Source organism: Equus asinus, chromosome 2 (assembly GCF_041296235.1).
Source record: "Equus asinus isolate D_3611 breed Donkey chromosome 2, EquAss-T2T_v2, whole genome shotgun sequence".
In the NCBI taxonomy this organism is placed as follows: Eukaryota; Metazoa; Chordata; class Mammalia; order Perissodactyla; family Equidae; genus Equus; species Equus asinus.
In genome coordinates this window covers 185,214,449-185,236,332 of record NC_091791.1, presented here as the reverse complement: position 1 = coordinate 185,236,332, position 21,884 = coordinate 185,214,449, and the positions used below count along the sequence as shown (strand labels likewise).

At 36.4% G+C, this 21,884-nt stretch overlaps 1 protein-coding gene across 5 annotated transcripts in view; it reads right to left on the bottom strand.

The window, feature by feature from the left end:
- The window catches only part of LRFN5 (leucine rich repeat and fibronectin type III domain containing 5), a 249,541-nt gene that overhangs the window by 66,795 nt on the left and 160,862 nt on the right, over nt 1-21,884 (bottom strand). Inside the window, exon 3 of one of the 5 annotated variants that reach the window (XM_070504293.1) lies at nt 13,075-13,192. The exons of the other annotated variants lie outside the window; for them this stretch is intronic. The gene's annotated coding sequence lies outside the window, so the exon portion shown is untranslated. The remainder of the gene's footprint in view (nt 1-13,074; nt 13,193-21,884) is intronic. 5 annotated transcript variants of the gene reach the window in all.

Here is a 21,884-nt window from a genome sequence, read left to right as displayed (position 1 = left end):
TGATCTATTACCAGGACTAAGAAATGTGTTCAGTGAGATGAAACAATCTACCACTCAGCTTCTGGACTATAAAACTTCTTAAAGTTTCAAAGCACTGTGAAACTTAAAAGTTTCAAAGGTGGGACTGAGGGGACTGGAATTGGCCAACCCAAGATACATCTCTTTGGCATGACAATTAATTAGTGCTGGTTACTTTTAACCATGAGACATGAGAGAAATTCTGAGAAGTAGACATTACCCTTTGTTGAGAGACAATTACATTTGTAAAGGAAATTTCCATCTGTAAAGTTATCTCCCTCTCTGTACTAGGAAGAAGGGGGGATGACCTTATCTCTAGAAACTCTTATCAATGCATAAGCCAAGGACTTAAATCTGCATAATAACCTTATCCTTGTTTGCTGTGTTTTTCTGGTAATCTCCCATAACTGACTCTCCCCACCCCCAACATCCTCCTTTGTCTTGAGCTGAGGATGGTATTTAAGGTGAGGTCTTCCACCATTTTGGTGAGTTATTCAGTTTTGCTGGGCCTCTCCCATGTATACATGTTATAAAGCTTTGTTTAATTTTCTCCTGTTATTCTGTCTCATGTGAATTTAATTTGTTGTCTGGGCAGAAGGACCCAGAGTGGGTAGAGGAAATGTCTTCTTTCCCCACAGTTCTCACCAAGAAAAATAAAAAGTAAATGCATGAGCTGATGACTTTCTTAATTAACTCAATGAGAGGGAATCCTTTCACAATGTTTGCATATATAAAATCACCACATTGTACACTTTAAATAACTTACCATTTATTTGTCAATTATACCACAATAAAGCTGAAAAAAAGTGTACGTAAGCACTTAGCATTGTCCCATAATAAACTGTAGTCATCTTCATGATGGATGATAACAACTCATAATTTTCCTCTACATGTTAAAGTGAGCAAATGGAAACACTCTTTGAATTAATAAATCTGTATAAATTCCATTGTAACATCAGTGGAAGGAGGAACAGTAAAAAAATCATTGTGAATTACATATTTTGAAAATATTGATTAATTTGAAAGTTGCATTGTGATAGTTTGCATTTCTCTAATCATTAGCAAGGCCAAAATTTTTTCATGAGTACGTCATCTGTTTTCCCTCTGTTATGAGTTATCTGTTCATCTCCATGGCTCTTTTACCTATTGGCCCGTTCGTATTTTTTATTATTTTATATAAACTATTTATACAACTAAGACTATTAAGATATCATCTTCATTTGCCACTCGCTGCAAATATTTTTCCACATCTGATTTTCCAAGTCATTAATTATTTTTTTATTGAGATATAATTGATATATAGTCGTGCACTGCATAACAATGCTTTGGTCAAGGATGGAGCACATACACCATGGCGGTCCCATAAGATTAGCACCATACAGCCTAGTTGTATAGTAGGCTATACCATCTAGGTTTGTATAAGCACTATATGGGAGGAAGAAATTTTCCTCTACCCTTCTAGGTTCTTCCGTCTGGTTTAAGAATTAAATTGACATGAGACAGATTAACAGGGGAAAAACAAACAAAGTCTAATAACATATATACACAGGAGAAACCCAAGACAACTGAGTAACTCACCAAAATGGCTGAAGCCCTCACCTTATTTACCATCCTCAGCTAAAGACAAAAGAAAACGTTGGGGTGGGGAGAGTCAGGGATGCCAAAGGGAAGAGAGGCAATTCACAGGTAGGTGAAAAGAGGCAAATCTTTGGAAAACTAGTGTTTGTTTGGCCACACAGAAACAGATGAACACAGAGGGGAGCCCAGCAAACAGGCTTTTCTATGTTCCTCCCTGTCTACCATCTAGTTCATGTTATGCTATCATGAAAGCTCCCTTCCTAAGACAGGTTTCTAACCTAAATTCTTTTAGGCAGTTAAGGGGAAGGTAACAAGAAACCCTTTCCAAGTCTTTTATTTCTTAAAAATAATCAGCTTGGGGCCAGCCCGGTAGTGCAGCAGTTAAGTTCGCACATTCTACTCCGGTGACCTGGGGTTCACTGGTTCTGATCCTGGGCGCAGACCTACATAGTGCTTGTCAAATCATGCTGTGGCAGGCAGCCCACATATAAAGTGGAGGAAGCTGGGCAGGAATTTTAGCCCAGGGCCAGTCTCCTCAACAAAAACAGGAGGATTGGAAGCAGACGTTAGCTCAGGCTAATCTTCCTCAAAAAAAAATCAGCCTAAAATCATTCTCAAGTTAAAGAAACACATTTTGGGGTGGCAAATTTTGTTCCCCTTCAGTACACTCTATGATGTTTGCACAACAATGAAATTGCCTAACAACGAATTTCTCAGAACATGTCCCCGTCGTTAAGTGATGCATGACTATATAACACTGTATAAGTTTTAGGTGTACAATATAATAATTTGAATTATATACTGTGAACTGATTACCACAATAAGTTTAGCGAAGATTCATCACCACACATAGTTAGAAAAATTGTTTTTCTTGTGATAAGAACTTTTAAGATCTACTCTCTTAGCATCTTTCAAATATTCAGTACAGTATTGTTAACTATGGTTACCATGCTGTACATCGCATCCCAAGGACTTATTTACCTTATAACTGCAAGTTTATACTTTTGACCACCTTCACTTATTTTGCTCAAACCCCAACCATCACCTCTGGCAACCACCAATCTGTTCTCCCTATCTAAGTAGGTATTTTGTTGTTATTTTTAGATTCCATGTATAAGTGAGATCATACAGTATTGTCTATTTCTGACTTATTTCACTTAGCATAATGCCCTCAAGGTCCATCCATGTTGTTGCAAATGGCAAGACTTCCTTCTTTTATGGCTGAATAATAGTCCACTGTCTGTGTGTGTATGTATCTATATATACCCCATTTTACTTTTCCATTTATCCATATATACATCTACCACATTTTATTTATCCATGAATCCCTTGGTGGGCAGTTAGGTTGTTTCCATGTCTTGGCTACTGTACATAATGCTGCAATGAAGATGGGGGTGCAGATATCTTTTCAAGATACTGATTTTGTTTCCTTTGGATAAATATCTAGAAGTAGAATTGCTGGATCATATGGTAGTACTAGTTTTAATTTTTTCAGGAATCTCCATACTGTTTTCCATAGTGGCTGCACCCCAACTTACATTCCTACCAACAGTGCACAAGGGTAACCTTTTCTCCACATCCTTGCCAACACTTATTTCTTGTCTTTCTTGCTAACAGTCATTCTAATAGGTGTGAGGTGATAGTTCATTGTACTTTTGGTTTGCATTTCTCTGATGATTAGCGATCTTGAGCAACCTTTCATGTACCTGTTGGCCATTTGTATGTCCTCTTTGGATAATGTCTATTCAGATCCTCTACTCATTTTTCAATCGGATTGTTCATTATTGTTTTTTTCTATTGAGCTGCAAGAGTTTTTATATATTTTGAATATGAACACCTAATCATACATATAATTTACAAATATTGTCTCCCATTCCATAGGTTGCCTTTTCACTTTGTTGGTGATTTCCTAGCTGTACAGAAGCTTTTTAGTTTGATGTTGCCCCACTTGTTATTTTGCTTGCTTATTAGCAATTGGTTTCCAATTAACTACTTTTTAAGTTGTGTTTTGCAAAATGTGTAACAAGCAGTTCTCTGAAAAAGAAGTGTATGCATCTAAGTACATATAACAATTATAAATTTTGCCGATACAAATGATGTATAGCACTCAGTGTACAAATAATACTAAATACATAATTCTTTTTATTGTAAATTCTCTATAACTGATTTAGCCTAACAAGGATTTCTTATTGCATCTGCAGATAACCTGTAGTTGTAATTGATGAACAAGCGTAGCTCTGACCTAAATATTTGTTGATATTTCTGTTTACATTAATCAACAAGATATAAGTGAAACAACAAAGGTGAATGTCACTGTGAGATCAATGATTGTGCAACTTATTTGCTGACTCAGATAAGTTTTTGAAAATGAGCAGAATATTTGTTCACGTTTTTGTGCTATTCATAAGGCAATGTCTGTAGATGTGACATGTTTTTAAAGTTTACTCTGCATAAGTAACATCTTCTCCATAAGTTTCTCAAGTCTAGACAAGAAAAAAAACAGTCCTGATTTTAATAGTTACCAAATTCTGTGGTCTAAATACTCCCACCATATCTGATTTCATATTCATTATGACATTACCAAATGCAGAGCTGGAAAAAGGTCCACAACAGCACGCCTTAATACAGCATTTCCACCACACAGATATAAAAGACATAAATTACCTCGATAGCATAGATAATATTAAAATATAGGAAAGTAATTACCATGTGATGAGTTCTGAGAATTTAGTCACTTTGTTTTTAATATAAGTGTAAATTAATATAATTTAATTTTTAATAATATCTCTATTTGACAATCATGAAATACTTAAAAATTTAACAAGCAGTCCTATTGAGCTGATATGAGGTGGCTCCAGATACCCATCTACCCCATGATTAGAAACTAAACACTGAAGTAGATACAAGAAGTGAGTGCATACGTCTACCAAAAGACTGGGATGAGAATGTTGAAGGCACCTTTATTCACAACAGCCCCACAGAGGACCATGAGACGAGTATTCATCAAGGAATTGTAATATTTTCATACAATGGAATATCATACAGCTATACAAATAATCAATTATTATGCAAAGCATGAATGGATCTCTAAAATGTGGCACTGAGTGGAACAAATCAGACATAAAATAATGCAAACTATCTAATGCCATAAGTGGATACACGTGTGCAACACTGCCCTCCTCAACCCAACACACACACACACAGACATACTTAAACCAGCGAGACTGATGAACTCCTTGGAAGAGAAAAACAAGGCAATGTGTTTCCAGAGCCCTAACTTTACAGATAGCTGTCCCCGTCCAGTAAAGCTATTCTACTTCTTTGTTATACAGTATGCTCCAGGAATTCTCTTTCCACATTCAGGTTTACCAAGCAGGACAACAAGAGATAACATCTTTATATATTTCCTATACTGGCCTGTAAAAAATATCACATAGGAGTTATTGATTTATTATTAGTTCTCCTATTTACTTATTTATTTAGTTATATATTTATAATTTATTTGCATCATTATATATTTGCCATTGTGAAGGGAAAATTTTTCATTTTCATATTGAAGATGAATTTTCATATTCATTCAATATTCATTCATTATTGATTGGCATTTCTGGAATACATCCAGATCTCCTGAACACTAACATTTTGGAATAAAATTTAAATTCTGACTACCAATATAAGTAACACGTTTATCTTGTATATTTGTATGACAAAAAAATAAACATAAAATACCTATCACTGAGTAGAATTTATTTTAATTGAATCAAAAAATAATTCTATCTCAGGCTTTGTACACTAAATGAATCACACATTATTAAAACATTTAATATCAACAAGAGTTAATTGTGTGAAAGTTGAATAACAATATTGTTCACTTAGAATTATTTTCTTTAGCCCTCTGAAGGATATGACTTTTTTGGCTGTCTCAGCTGGCCTCTAAGACAATACAACGGCAAGGTTACAATTTTCCCTACTTAAGGGACAAAGGGAAAAAGGATATTCATTATTGATGCATGCAGAAAATATTTATGTCTGAGAGTGCTACACAAGAGTTCTGTAAAGGCTATTTTAAATTGCACTTGAGCACCAATAAAAGATTTGGCATTCCACATCTGTAATTTTGATGTTTTGTGCATATTACTATACTGAAATATTTAACAGGTATGATTAAATAATAGCAACTTATTCCATGGCACCATTGCCTGAATGTTTTTCTGGAATAGCTTGTTTGGAAACAACCAGAAAAGAAATTTCACTAATAGTATTAATTTCTATAAGAGAACAAAAACTTTCAGAGACATTCAGTCATTAACCTACATGCATGTTACTTGAATTCCTTGTTGACATAAATACTTTTACACTGGTAAGAAAAAAGGTATAGAAATATTTTTTAACTTCTTTAAGGCTATGCAGTGAACCTACTGGATTGAAGCAGTTTTGTCTATATCTTTCAGAGACATCCTGGGGCATTTAATAGATTACTGGATATTTCTTTCTAGCAAGAGGGATTTCTTTTATAGTTAACGCACATTTCAGAGTTGCCTTCCAAAGTTAATGCACGTGCCCAAATTACTCTCCCAAATAATCATTGAATTAAAATTATAGATTGAAATTATATGGATGAATGGAAGAGAGGAAGAATTAGAAAGAAACAATGCCAGGATGTGACTATTTTTAGCAAGAACAGCGTGTATATCTTGATTTGGTGATTCTTTGCCTGTTCCCCTCTGTATTATCAAACCTGAGAATGTGTGCACTCAGCACGCTTTAGCAATACCTGCTGGTTAGGAAGTGAATTAGGGAAAGCCAGGGAAGTTCAATCGAAAGACCTCAGCAAGGGTATAGCAATAGGTTCACAAGGCATTCAGACCAGGAAGAAAAAAGCTAATCATTGTTCAGGTCCCTCCACAGAAATAACTATGGTGAGTTGAACTATATCTTTCCCACAAATTTTACCGCTTTTGTTACTATAAAGTAAAACGTTTGGTTCATATTTAGCCTGGAATTGTAGTCCTTCCTCCAAGAATGCATATGCCTTGAGAAGAATATTTGAATGGAAAGCCTGGTAGAGCATCCCCAGAGGAAAAGCAAGGTGGCTGCCCCTGGTTGCAAGGACTAGTAGTAAGCACAATGGGGGAATGTAAAAGAGAGAGATACCACGCAGATAATACAGCCATTGCTATTGAAGTTAGTGTTATCGCATTATCTTAAGAATTATACAGTTCTGAAAAAAAACACTTTGAAAACATTTACCTTTTGTGAGAAAGCTTCTTTTCAAAAAATGTATTCTGAGAGCTAAAAGAAACTTAGCTAGGACTTCACATCTACTCATATACTCAGCAAATTCATTCACTTTGCTTTCCGCTCTGAAAAGTCTTTTGTTTATATGTGAAAGAGTGGGAAACTCTTAACAGAACAGCCTGAGGAAATGGAAATTATGGAAATTCTGACTAATTTATGAAATTGAAACTCTGTTCTGTAGTATATAGAATAGACTATTTGGAACTACCAAGGACATTCAGAGGAGACTGACAAAATTCAATATTGAATCTGAAGCTACAGAAAAAAGATATACGGTAGTGCCTCCTTATCTGCTGTTGTTTCGCTTTCCACCATTTCTGTTACCCACAGGGAACTGAGGTCCGGAAGCAAATGATCCTCCTTCTGAGGGATGGTCAGGAATAGACTAACACTAGGTCACAATGCCTACGTCATTCACTTCACTTCATCTCATCAGCCAGACATTTTATCATCTCCTCATCACAAGAAGGGCAAGTAGGGTGCAATTAGATACTTTGAGAGAGAGAGAGAGAAACCACATTCACAGAACTTTTATTACAGTATATTGTTATAATTTTTCTATTTTATTATTAGTTACTGTTGTTAATCTCTTACTGTGCCTCATTTATAAATTAAACTTCATCATAGGTGTGTGTGTGTAGGAAGAAACACAGTATGTATAGGATTTGGTCCTATCAATGGTTTCAGGCATCCACTGGGGGTCTTGGAAGGTATTCCGTGAGAATAAGGAGGGACTACTGTAAAATAAACAATGACAAATCAAATTCTCCAAGAGCCTGGCTCACCTAAGGAAAAAAAAAGGACATCATATTTTGAAACTGCTTTCCTTTTACTCTCCTTCAGACAAAGAAGGGTTTCCGGTCATGTGTATAGTGGTAATAAGTCAAGCAAAAGACCCACATTGAGGGTCACTGACATTTTTCATGTTACCTTTTAGAAGTCAACATTTCTCACATGAGTGTAAGGCAAGCTCATGTCACTTTCTTTACAAACCAAATACTCATTCATTTGTAAAACACTCATTACTAAATGATTTTTTTCAAAACAGTGCCACATTATGCCTAGAAATAATTTACTTTAATCTTATTTTCTTATCTTTATTTCTTACTTTCTCCACTCCACTATCTGAGTTTCTTTCAAAATCCCAAGGAAGAGAACACGGAGAGACACAGGGCATATCTTCCAGGAAGATGATAAACATTATTGCTTCTAATCCTTTTATCTTAGCTTAAATTATTTTACTTTAAATTCTTTTTATTTTACTTAAATTCTTTATTTTACCTTTGTTCATAACTCTAAATGCAGAGATTAGGAACAAATTCATGACCAGGTTATATGGTGCTGGCAGGTACTGTAACAGGGTGCTGGAAGAAAGAACAGAATAAGGACCTTTCTCCCTGGGTTTGTAGCTCTTGTACAATCTGGTCCCACTCATCCCAATCCTAGCCCACGGAAGCAGCCCTCTTGGGTAGGTGGTACTCCATATTCCCTAGGCTGTAATCTGTATTTTCCCAAGTGAAATGCGTAATATTAAAATATCACAATAGTTGATACACTATTTGAAGGATTGTCAGAGGAGAAAAAAAGTATGACAGAGTCAAGTTTTCCTTTGATTTGGTCTCAGTAATAAATAAAAAAAAAACAGATTAACATAGTTGTTACTGGTGCTTTATGGGATTTTTACAAGTGCATTATCGTGAGTGCACTAACGACAAGCGTATGCCCACCTATTTCCTTTTTTCAACATTTTCTTGTGCTTTACAAAATAAAAAACCCATCTATTGGGCAGTATAATTTTTTCAGATGATGCAAGATGTTTTTTCAAATGCTAAATAAAGTTCTTTGCACCACATGCCCATGCAGTGTGTATGCCCATGCCTACGCACACGCAATTCCTACAATTTGAACCTTGAGGATATCTGTGAAAAATTGGCCCACAAGACAGAATTAAATTAGAATTATACCAGCATTTAGTTTTCATTGGTCTGCATTACAAGCTACAACACTGAATATCATTTTATAAACTCTAAGATAAATTATTTTAGCTATTTTAAAGCAGCAACTCTTCAAACATAGTAATTCATCTGTATGACAGAGAGGGTGCGCAGGCAGGAAATAAATTTTTAAAATGTGCCTCTGGCGTAATAACTGAAAAAAAAGTCCCTATTGCCTTTTCCTGGCTTCCCCCCTCCATCTATATCCAGAAAATATCATTCACTGTTTCCTATTACATGTAAATTTATATTTATCCCTAAAGTGGGTTGTTACCTTGGCCAGATCCTAGAACTTTCGGATTGCTTTCAGTTAATAAAATTCCGTCCTTCCAGTGTAATAGTCCAGTCTCCTTTGTGAGTCAGGCTTTCCCGGCCATTTCAGGGCAGATGACAGGGATTAAACTGCAGGGGGCGTAGATCCCGTCCTTGTGTCTTTTCATACTGCCCTCTTCTCAGCCCTGGCATTTCACCACTGGGCAGACAGTGGGCTGGAACAAAGCTCAGATTTGTTTTAACAACGGGCTGTGGATACTTCTCGAACTAACACTAACTTGACTGTTGAGTCACTGACGTAACTGAGATTTTTTTCAAGTGCTGGCCCTGTGGTAGAGTGTGTGTGAGAATTCTTCAAAGTGCCTTCAGGGCCTCCCCACTTCCCAGTTCCCTGAGTTGGAAAACCAGCTGGAATCAACCCCTTCACCCTGCACTCCCCAGAGCTTCCTGCTTGGGTTTCCTTTCCTCAGCGCAATCCTCCTGGGGGATGAGAGGCGAAGAAATGACTCAAGTCTAGGCAGCTTCCCAAGGAACCACTAGGCTCAAAGAAAATGCACCTATCCTAGCCCTGCCAAGGAGGGGCTGCCATTGCTCCCCTGGCCCTTCCACCCTGTGCCTTGCTGCCTCTACCTTCCCCCTCCTTAGGAAGGCACAGGCTGAACAGGAAAATCACTGACTGCGTGGATGTCCCACAAGGAGGGAAAGGGCTGTCAAAATAAGGGAAAAAAGACAATCATACTGAAATATATAAATCTACCAAATCAACATGCTGTACACCTTAAACTTAGACAATGTGACACGTCAATTATATTTCAATTGAAAAATATATTCTTTCCAAAAAGAGGGGAAAAGGATGCCCCTCTTGGAGACATCTAACCTCTGTGAGTTTCTCTTCGGTGCAGTGGTGGACCCGCACAGAGGCAGAGGAACTGCCTCCCAGAATAAGCACTGCAAATCCCACCAGGCCCAAGATTCTATACCAGCAATCTGAGGAAGCTCTGAGCCCAGTTTTCGCTGGATCGCTGCAGAATATGAGTATCATTAGTTTCTTTTTCCTCAGCTTTGGGCCCCATTCCCCAAATCAGAGGCAATCAAAAAATTCCTTTTAATATCCTCTGGCCAATATCCACATGCGTGCATTATAACAAGTATCCACATGCATACACATGGACACATAAATGCTCGTGCAAATGTTATACATACACACATATTCACACGCACATGCATATACATATATGTCTATGTATACCCAGTACGTGTTTCCTTTTACTTCATGCATCCAAATGTGTATGCATTCTTGGTGGGTGCATATAACTTTCTTTGCTGAGAGTGCCAAAGGAAGTAGTGCCTCTTTGCCAACAGCATATATGAGAGACGCTTGTCAGTCAACACCACCCCACCTGTCCAGAGATACTCATGTTCTAGGAATAACGGAAGACTGACAACTCACACTTAGAGTGTGCAGCCGAGTCTAAAGTCTGAGTTCACAGCAATGTATACCAGTCCCCTTTCCCCTACTCCAGGGGAACAGGTTTTATTCATGGGGGTCTTTTATATCTTTTGTGCTGTTTTTTTAAGATGGAAGATTATATAATTTCTGAGCTCATTTTGAGATTTATATCTTTACAGAGTGGTCACCTCATTATACTTCAAGACAGTGAATTCTGAGGAGTACTGAAAGCCACATTTTCAAAGTTTGAAAAAAGCTTTTGAACCTGACTAAAATTAGTTTTTGATTACATGCTGTTTATGGATGACCCACTGCTTTCACTTAGAAGCATTGCTTTGATATGAACTCCAAAGATTTCCATCTACATTTCGAAAATCTTTCTCTCTCCCCCTCATTTATTCGCCCATTTGTTTCTAACGCTCCCTTGACTACTTTTACCCCTATTTAAAGTCACGTGGTCTGCTGACTTCAAAGTACTTGACAGGTGCTCTACTTCCAAACATGAGCATCTGCTCAGACTGTTCAGACCAGAGATTTATTCGAACTTGTTTACTGCACAATTTTGTGCCCTCATACAAAAGAGGGAGTACTTCATATTTCAGCCAATATTCCCAGCACAGTGAACTGGTGAAATCCGGCAATGAGTATTTATTTCCCACCACTGCCCCTCTTCACTTGCGAAAATGGTGCTCCACATGTGTAACAATTCTGGCCTCAATTCTCCTTTCCTTCTCAACAGGACATATGAAGACTGACACTACCAGATATGTTCCTCCTTAAATGTATACTTCATTTTGTCTTAGCTTGTCTTTTTTTCTTTAAAGTCACAATATTTAAGAAATAACAAGTAACAATGAAAAAAATGGCTTCCATGCCCCAGGTTTCTAAGGTTTTTTTCTATTCAACACTTTATTTCAAATTTCTTCTGACATATATTGGAGACTCACATTCAGCTATCAGTCCTTTACACCATGTAACATGATTATCAAATAATTAGATGAAGATATAGAGGGTGTACTTGTTAAATTAAATGCCAGTATGAAATAAAAATGTAAAACAATGTGTTATATAATTAGCGCACAGAAGATCTTGGCAGACTAGGAGGATAGGTCAAGGTTAATAGGATTAAATGTCCTAACTTCACTTGGGTGAAAAAAGCAAACATAGATCTCATTCAATATGGTGATTTGAGCCCTCGAGTTTAACTCCTTCAGTTCTGAAATATCCAATGAAATGATGGAAAAAAATGCAAATAAATACATAAATAATTTAATAATTAAACAACCCAATAAATATGACTAAAACATTAATATAAACTTAGAAAATAACAGAAAACTTTGCAAGAGATATTTAAGATTTTTGGCTACCAGACTGAGTCCTAACTTCCACACTCAAGCCCCCTGGAAGCAAAATAACTCTTAGGGGTAAAGTGGAGCATCCTTCCACTGGAATCCCACTGACATCCTTAGCTCACAGTGTGGATCTGGAAGCCACTACAGGTCACGTGCACGTGTATACAAACACGTGTAAATATAAATCTTCTTCTTGAGCTTTTCTCTGCTTTCCTGGGAAAGCAGGACACTATTGAACTAAAGTAACACAAATTATTTAGACAAACACAAAACATTATCTCCTTGCATATCCAGGGTATAGTTTGTCAAACGAGAATCTACCTCAACTGTCAGATTCGCAAATAGTAAGTAAATACAGACACGCTTTCATTTTGCTAAGGCTGCTCAGCGAGTCAGGAGTTCAAAAGAAAGAATTAAGTAACGCTTTCTCTACAGAGAGATTTATGCCAAGGAATGGGAGAAACTAGAAGATAGTTATCATATGAAAAAATAACTTGACAAAGTAAAGAAAATGGAAAAAGTGAATGATAAATTGGATACTGCCCGAAAGCTAATAATTGACTATAAATGGCCAGTTCAAAAAAGTGCTTCACATTTTCTTTGCTCTTGATTGAAAGTCACAAATATGGACAGCAGCAGCTGTAGCACTAAAATACCACTCAAGGATGACCTTGAAGGACAGTGGTGAAGGGACTCCTCCCCAGTGAGCAAGACTTTGAGCAGTACATCTGGTTGTAAGTTTGCCTGGAAAGAGAGATCGACAGAGGTATGGATTTTCTCTAACTCATGGGTGGTATCTAACATTTTGGCTGGATGGTTAAGGATTTGGAAAAAATAAAATTGAAAAATTGGTAAGAAAAAAATCCGCGAAAGAGGTTTATAGATAGACCTCTCTGAATCAGTCCAGAGAATGAAGAAATTTGTGTTCTTTGTGAGTGCTCAGAACACAGCACATCAGCAGAGCATCCTAATAATCAGGAGGATAAGATGATTTTGTCTGTGGATTTTAGTCAGCCTCTTTCTCCAGTTCCTTCCATCCTTGTGAAAAAAAGTTGTCATAGCAGCTATAACACTGTAACGTAGGAGTTTATCAAAGTGAACTTCCACTTACCAAGGATTGTCTGGCTACAGACAGCAGCAGAGGTCAATAACGAGCTCCTGATATGAGATAATTCCTTGAGAGGGGACAGCCAGCTACCTGGTGACAGGTTGATTATACTGGACCGCTTCTAAAACAAAAGAGGCAGCATGTTGTTCTCACAGGAACAGATACTTATTCTGGCTATAGATCTGCCTTCCTTCCCTACAATGGTTCTATTAAAACCAATATTTCACTTTACAGGAAAAAATGTGTGGCAATGGGCTCACACTCTTGGAATTTACCAAAATTCACACATCTGCCATCACCCTAAAAGAGATGACGTGATAGGAAAATAGAATGGCATTTTGAAGAGTTAGTTATGGTGTTCCCTGAATGGTAACACATCGTGGGGCTGGGGCAATGTCTTCCAGGATATGAGATATGCTCTGAATAAATGACTGCTATACGGCGCTGTTTCTCCCACGGCCAGGATTAACAGCCCCAGAGTCATGTGAGGGAAATTTGAATAACTCCTCTCACTATGGCCACTAATGATCCTCTCGTGAAAATGTTGCTTCTCATCCGTGCAACTCCGAGCTCTGTTAGTCTAAGAATCTTAGTTCTGAAGGGAGGCGTATTTCTCCTTAGGGTCACAACAGTGGTTCCATTAAGTTGGAAAATGAAAATGCCACCTGACCACTTTGGGCTCCTCATGCCAGTGAATCAACATGCACAGAACAGACTGATCATCCTGATTATTAAGGAGAAACGGGATTGGTACTATACAGAGGAAGTAGAAAGGAACAGATCTGCAATGGAGGGAACATCCCTGGCACCTTTTAATGCTTTTATGTCCTGTGCTGAGTCAATGGAAAACTGCAACGATCCAATATGGGCAAGACTAGCAATATCGCAGATCATTCAGGAATAAAAGTTTGTTCAAGTATAAAGGTCTTGGTCAGCTAACCAGCTAAGAATCTATTACTAGCTGAGGTGCTTGATGAGTGCTGCTATGGACTTAACTGTGTCCCCCTGAAATTCATATGCTGAAGCCCTAACCTCCAATATGATGGTATTCGGAGATGGGGTCTGAGGGAAGTTATTAGGGCTGGATGAGGTCATAAGAGAGGGGCCCTCATGATGGGATTGGTGGATTTCTAAGAAGAAGAAGACACAAAGATTGCAGTCTCTCTCTCCCCACATTGTGAGGACACCACAAGGAGGTGGTAGCCTGCAAGCCAGGAAGAGGGCTCTCACCGGGAGTCAAATTGGCCAGCACCTTCATCTTCAACTTTGCAGCCTCCAGAACTTCCAGAAATAAATGTCTGTTGCTTAAGCCCCTCAGTCTATGGTGTTTTATTATGGCAGCCTGAGCCGACCAAGACAAGGGAAAGTGGAGCATGTAGGGTAAGAAGGTAGCTCCAAATGCAAGCTTCAACAGGGTGACTGGTTACAGAAAAAAGGTCTGTGCTAGTTATATTACATAAAATGGAAAAATACATGTGTGTGAGTGTATGTACTTAATTTAAAGAAGAAATATTTATAAGTACACAGTCATTTTTTCTGTAACTAGTGGTATGGTCCAAGATCATATGCGTGTGTACATAAATACATACATAAACCCACATATACACATATATGTATTTGTGTATATGCACATACATATGAATAAGTGGATAGCATATGTTGTGTATACATATACATTGCATATTACATACATTGTACATTTATATATTGTGTGCATATGTAATGTATATATGCGTGTGTATATCGCATATGCATAGTGTGTGTGCTTATGTATGCGTATAAGTACATATACTTACACATACAATTGTTTTCCTTCACTCATTCCCCTATCCATAAAATGTGTTAATTGTAACTAACCTATTTCTCAGTATTTAAGTTGCAAGCTATCAAAAGGTGAGTGTGACACGGCTAGAAAAGGAATGTACATTATCCAAAGATCAATAATGTACATTATCCTCTTTGGGAGAAAAGGTTAGTATGTTCTCCATTTAAATGGGATGGCGTCATGGTTTTCCTATCACGTTACTCAGAAAGAACATATGATTAAGGAAGTAAAATATAAATGCCAAGTTTTCAAGGGTGGACAGTGGTAGTGTTAAAATGTAAAGATCTGTGAGCTAGAGCTGCATTTCCCAGATTTCCAGGTATGGAACAATGGTAGAGATTGTCTAAAGAGAAATTTGTGTGAGATGTGGAAAGAAGAAATGAAGTAACAGCTATTACTTTCTGAAGATTATTGTGGTTACATGAGGGGGGAGTCAAGTCAGAGTTGCTGGCAGGTTCCAGTTTGTCTTTGCTTCGGCCACTCCACATCCAGCTGTCCTCTCCAACAGCTGACCCTGCTGACCAATAGGCCCCCACCAGAAGATGCATCAACAGCCTTCCACAGATTTCTCCACCACCTTCCTTTATGGTTCCCCTCTGGCAGATCGGCATGCACAGCTTCCCAGCTTCCCTGCAGCTCAGGTTTTTCCACCTTTGCCAGCCCTGCAGGAGTGCTAGCTTGTGACCGTTCTGACTGTTCCCTCCTATAATACGTTCTTTATTCCAAAATACTCATACTTCTGCTTCCCTGATAAAATACTGACTGATACAGAAAGTGACATATATAAGTTACAATAAAGATATCTTCTTAATATTCTATATATCAAGTAACAGTATTGAAATAAAACACAAAGCTGATGAGAAACATAAGAAAAAATCTTTTTAAAATCTTAAAATTCCTTAACATTTTGAGCTTTAATTTTTTAGGATCATGTTTACTCAACCTAAATCAGAAACTAAAGTGCATTAATATCATTATACATATATTGATCACAGAATAAGTCTGAAAGAAAAATTTTGCCAAGTCAAAGCAAAAACAAGACAAAAAATGTTTGGGTCACATAACTCCACTGCAATTCAAAGAAGACAGATATAACATAAACGAAACATTTGGAAGTTAATAATAATAAATAACTATTTGATCTAAGAGGAAATAAAATCTCTGTTTACAAAATATTTATAAGATAAATATAATAGACGTTACTCAAAAGCTAGTTTATATAGTCAGAGACATTATAAGCAATAAATCCACAGCTCTAAATAGTTCCATAAATAAAAATGAATAAAATACAGATGAACTAGCATTCAACTAAATGCATTTTTAAATAAGTCACAAAAAATAAGCTATGAAAGAAATAGTTTATAAATGTTAGAGGAGAAATTTAAGAAATTATTATAAAAAAGTATAGATTCAGAAAATTCAAGAAATAGTTGTTTAGGAAAAAAAATCAACAAGAAAATAACTCATTTTGAGCCCTAGTCTAATCAAAAGTCAATACACACACAAATACACTCACATAAATACACAATATTTTAGATGAGCAAAGGAATATAATCACTTAAAGAGAATTTAAAAAATAAATAGTGACATATTTGAAACTGCTGAAGAAATTTACTTTTTCTTAAGAAGATAGTAATTGGCAGATTAATCCGGAAAAATGAAGGAAAAAATCAACAAGCAAATGATCATTAATAGAACTGGAAAATGTTGTTAATTTACCTCTTATTAAGAAGACTGGCATTTATTTTTTTATACTCTACATACTTTTTTTTAACTTTTTTTTAATTTGTAGATGACATGATCTTTTTTAATTGAAATAACATTGGTTTATAACATTATATAAACTTCATGTGTATATCATTATATTTCTATTCCTGTGTAGATTACAACATGTTCACCACCCAAAGTCTAATTATAATCCATCACCACACACATGTCTCTAATCACCATTTTCGCCCTCCTCCCACCCCACTTTCCCTCTGGTAACCACCAATCCAATCTCCACTGCTATGTGTTTGTCATTGTTTTTATCTTCTACTTATGAGTGAGATCATACAGTATTTGACTTTCTCCTTCTAACTTATTTCGTTTAGCATAATACCCTCAAGTTCGATCTATGTTGTTACAAATGGCCAGATTTCATCATTTCTTATGGCTGAGTAGTATTCCATTGTGTATATATATATATACACCAACCTTCTTTATCTATTCGTCCTTTGATGGGCACCAAGGTTGCTTCCAAGTCTTGGCTATTGTGAATAATGCTGCAATGAACATAGAGGTGCATGCATCTTTATACTTTTGTGTTTTCATGTTCTTTGTATAAATACTCAGCAGTGGAATAGCTAGGTTGGATGGTAGTTCTATTCTTAATTTTTTGAGGAATCTCCATATTGTAAACTTTTTTTAACTTCTAAAAGTCAAACGTTTTCAATGCCACTTCAAGTTTTTGTAGAACAGCGTACAAAATAGTCAGCAAAAACATGGTTGTTATTACTACTGGAAAAGATAATTTCACAAACATATAAATAAATGTAAAATTATAAATGTGATAAGTGCCAGCACATGATATTATGAGCCAGTATAACAGGGCAATTGGACTTAGTCCAGAGGTCATGAAAAGATTCCCAGAGGAAGTGACTTCTAAATATAGTCAATGAAGTTAAAGAAACAATATGTGGAAAGTTCCCATGTGGAGAAGAGGAAGCAAAAGACGTATGATGAAGGGTTTGGATTTTAACCTAAATGAAATGACAATTAACTGAAGAAATTTGAGCAGAGAATATTATAATCACAATTGCCTTTGAAATAGATGACTCCAACTGCAACATAGAAAATGGACTGGAAGATCATGGAATGGATGAAAAAAAGATCAGTTAGGAAGGTATTGCAATAGTCTGAGAGATCATAATGGCATGAGATAGAGAAAAACACTTGTACTGGAGAAATAAATTTTAGGTAAAAATTACATAATTTTGTGGTATATTTGATGTGAGGGTGAGGAAGAAACGTGTCCAGGTTGACCTGATTTTTGAGTTACAAAAATCAAAAGGAGAGAGGATAATGTGATGGGTACCTCTGGGATGATACTGACAGATAATTAACGGAAATAGAACACCATGGGAGAGGATCTCATTTGGTGGTTTGATGGTGTAAAAGGAACAAGGATAACATTTGGCAGAGAAGGGAGTATGGTGAATGAATTCAATATTGGATATGAGTTGGAAATGCCTTTGAGATGGTCACGTGGAAATATATGGCAAGCATCTAGCAAAATGGGTCTGAAACTCACTGGAGCATTCTGGGCCAGATAAATTATTCTTTAAATAACCATCACATGGATGACAATCAAAATCTTAGAGGTAGAGCAGACTGCCTAAGAGAAATGAATAGAATGAAGTTAGAATGCTAAGATCTTAACTAAGAAGGGTTTCAATATTTAACATCTTATAACCCAAAAAGAAGATGGAAATGGAGCAAAGTACCTGGCATGATGGAAGCCCCTGGAGGAAACTGCTTCAAGAAGGCAGGATGGCTCTAAGGTGTCAAATGTCGATGGGAGGCCAAGGAGAGGAGAACTGAAGTAGGTTTATTATGTAATTTCCCACAGGATTGCGGTTTCAATAAAGTAAGCCAAATTTTAGCTCAGTGAGGATTGAAGAAATTGTGACAACTCTTTCAAGAATCTGGGCTATGAAAGAGCAGAATTAATTTGTGGGGGATAAAGAACGAAGGAATTTTTTTCTTTTAATTGTTAATTGTTATTAAGTACAATATTCACGTAGGAAAGCACACATCTCCCAAACGTAGATGAATACTCATCTAGTGAAACCAGACACAGAACCAGGACCTCGATAAAGAAACAGAACACTACCGGCATCTTAGATACCCCCTTCTCAACTCCTAAATTCTAAAAGCATAGATTAGTTTTGCTTGGTTTTGTACTTTACAAAAATTGAAGTGAATACTGGGTACTTTTTTTTTGACTGTGGTGAAGAAAACTTTTGTTTTAATAAATGGAAGATATCTAATGGTTTATATGCCATTGCGTTGAAGAAATTCTTTTGAAAAGATGAAGTTCAATGCATAAGAGGAAGAAAGAAAAATCAGTCAAATTACCGGTAGAATGACTGGCCCCAGGTAGGGGGAAGCATCTCTCCTCTATCTCAAAGGAGGGAACAAGAAAAATCTGTCCACATGTGGACAGATTTTTACTCCAGAAAGTGGTAAGTTGAGGGAGTTCTATTCTGATGCTAATTTTTTTTCTATGAAGGAGAGAATATCTACTAAATTTGAGGCAAGTTTGCTCTTCTGAAGTTTACAGAGACTAGAGGAGGCTTGCCAGTATTGTGGAGGAGAATTGGAGAGAGTGTTAATCATAAAAACATAGATCAGCAAACAGTGTTGACGATTTGTCTGAAATTGGTAATCATGAATTTTACATGAAGAAAACTATACCATTTTCATGAAATACATTTTAAAAACAAATCAATGGGAAGGTATGGCATCGTGAATGCTCATGATCTCAGTGGCCTTTTTGTTAATATTGAAATTTAATACAATTCTCTTCAAAAATTTATTTGTGGGTTTTGTTTTTGTGTTATCTTAAAGGAAACGTAACAGAACTAATCTCTGTCTTCATGGGGTGCAGAGTACAGTGTAGATGGAGGTGACAGACATTAAACATGTAATTACGCAAAAGACTAATATAAAGAAAACTTGCAGAATGCTTTAGGATTATAAAACTGGGAGTAATTATATTATCAGAGAAGTAAGAAGTTTCTCTGAGGAAGTGAAACTTAAGCTAAATTTTGGTGAATGAGTAATGGTTAAGTCATAAAATGTGGAAGACAGCAAAGTGAGGAGAGAGGGAAGAGTATTACAAGAAGAGCGATCAAGTGTTAAGACCCTGTATCTGTAAACGATCAGAGCTCTACAGTAACTGAAAAAGGGTGATTAATCTGGTGTTAGTTGTAAGGAAATTGCATGAAATGAGGCAAGAGAGTTATAAAGAGATATGGAAAGGTCATAAAATGAAGACCATGGGAAACATTTTCAACTTTAAGAAAAATGACCCAGTAATTAATTTTGGGTTGGAGAAAGGCAAGACATTACAATACTCAAGGTAAAAAATGGGAGTGTCCCTAACTATCACAGTATTAACAGTGAAGCTCGAGATTAAGTGGACAGATCTGGGAACTAATTAAAAGGACTTACTGACATTAGATCTGAATGGGTAAGCAAACGGAAGGTTGCCCTGGATGATCTGTAAATTCTGACTTGAGAAGCTGAATGTGGATATACTGAGAAAAGTGAGAGAAAGAGTATGCTTCAGAAGAAAGATCATGAGTTCAGTATTGGATGTGCTGATTTTGTATGTCCCTGTTAAAGAAATATTTATTGCTTATGGAGTAAGAGGCTAGATATATGTTTCTGGAGATGAGAGGCTCAAATAGATGCGTTTTTCTCACCCCATTACTGTTCAGATAAATTTTGGTGAACGTGACTTATGACAAGTTCAAAAAGTAGACACTATGATGATGAAAAGACTCAACCATGTGTCTTGAGGTATCAATATCTACGAAAGAAAAGGCAAAGAGAGGACATGAGGGTCAAAGTAAGAGACATTTTGCTTTATTTGGCAAAAGATGACCTACACATCCAGGACTCTAAATGTAATATTTCTTCATCCACTACTATATGTGTTTGCTTTAGAAGTCATGGAGAATGAAAATAAACTGGATTCTGTTAGCATTACTGCCCTGTCAAGCTAATCTGACACGTACAAAATGGTGCAAAACAGAATTCATTCAAATTTCAAGACCTGAACTATGATAATCACTTCTTTAAGCAAACACATCTTATGGGATCAATGAACATTCTAGAATAACAGGAAAAAGTAAAGCAAAAGAAGTTTTATATTTAAGTAAAAGTAAATGGAAGAAAACATATTAAGTTTGAAAAATCTTCTACATATCTAAAATCTAAGATGTCTAGTCTGTTCTACTGACACAAAGTTTATGATTAGAGGAAGCTGACCCAAATATTGCCCTCTGACTTACTTCAGCTTCATGATCAAACAATTCTCACTCATTTTCATTGTGAACAGAAATAGTCCTCTTGTGACATGCACCAAGCTCTCAACATTAAGCATAACCTTGAAGCAAGCGCAAGTTTGAAGGGCAACAGTTGAAACTTCTGAGAAAAAAAGCATATAATCAAGGAAACCAGCAGGGAACATCATGTCTGTTGTTTTCTTTTACTGGGAGAGTACTGTGGGGGAAGAGAAAGATATAAACTAGAACTGGCTCCTACACTTAGAAACATATAAGCAATAAAATTTTTTGACAATTCAGAAAATTATTATATACAAATAAAGCATTGTGAAAACAAAGGGTTTTAAATTTTAAGTTTGGAAAGATATTAAAATCTTAAATATAATTAAAGTTTTAATTTGCAAAACACATAGTTGGTCTGTGGATTTGTTGTCCTAATTCTAGGAAACTATCTGAAGTAAAATTTAAAATCAGATGGTACCTAGATTATCAGGGAATGGCTAATGAATGCATCATTCATTTTTTCATTTCCTTTTTTATTTTCCTGGGATACATTTTGCTCCTGTTATTTGCAATGTATCTGCCTTAACATTTTCTCTAGCTCATGCACGTATATAAGTTTCCAAGTAATATAAGCGATAACTTTGAAGAGATGGTTCTACCTTTATTTTTATGCATTTACATTCATATTGCAGCATTGCCTGCAATTTACTTCTTCATGAAAATTAGAAATAAATGCACAGATCTCTTTCCGTGCAGCTGAGAAATTCAATTGCCAGCATGAGCTCATGTTTTAAAAGCTATGCTTTTATTTTATCTGTTATGTGAAATGCTAATATGTTGACATTAAGAAGAAAGCTCAAAACTGACCCTAAGCTTTGTGAACGTGAGAAGAAACAGACTATGTGTAATTCAACACTAATAAATTTGAT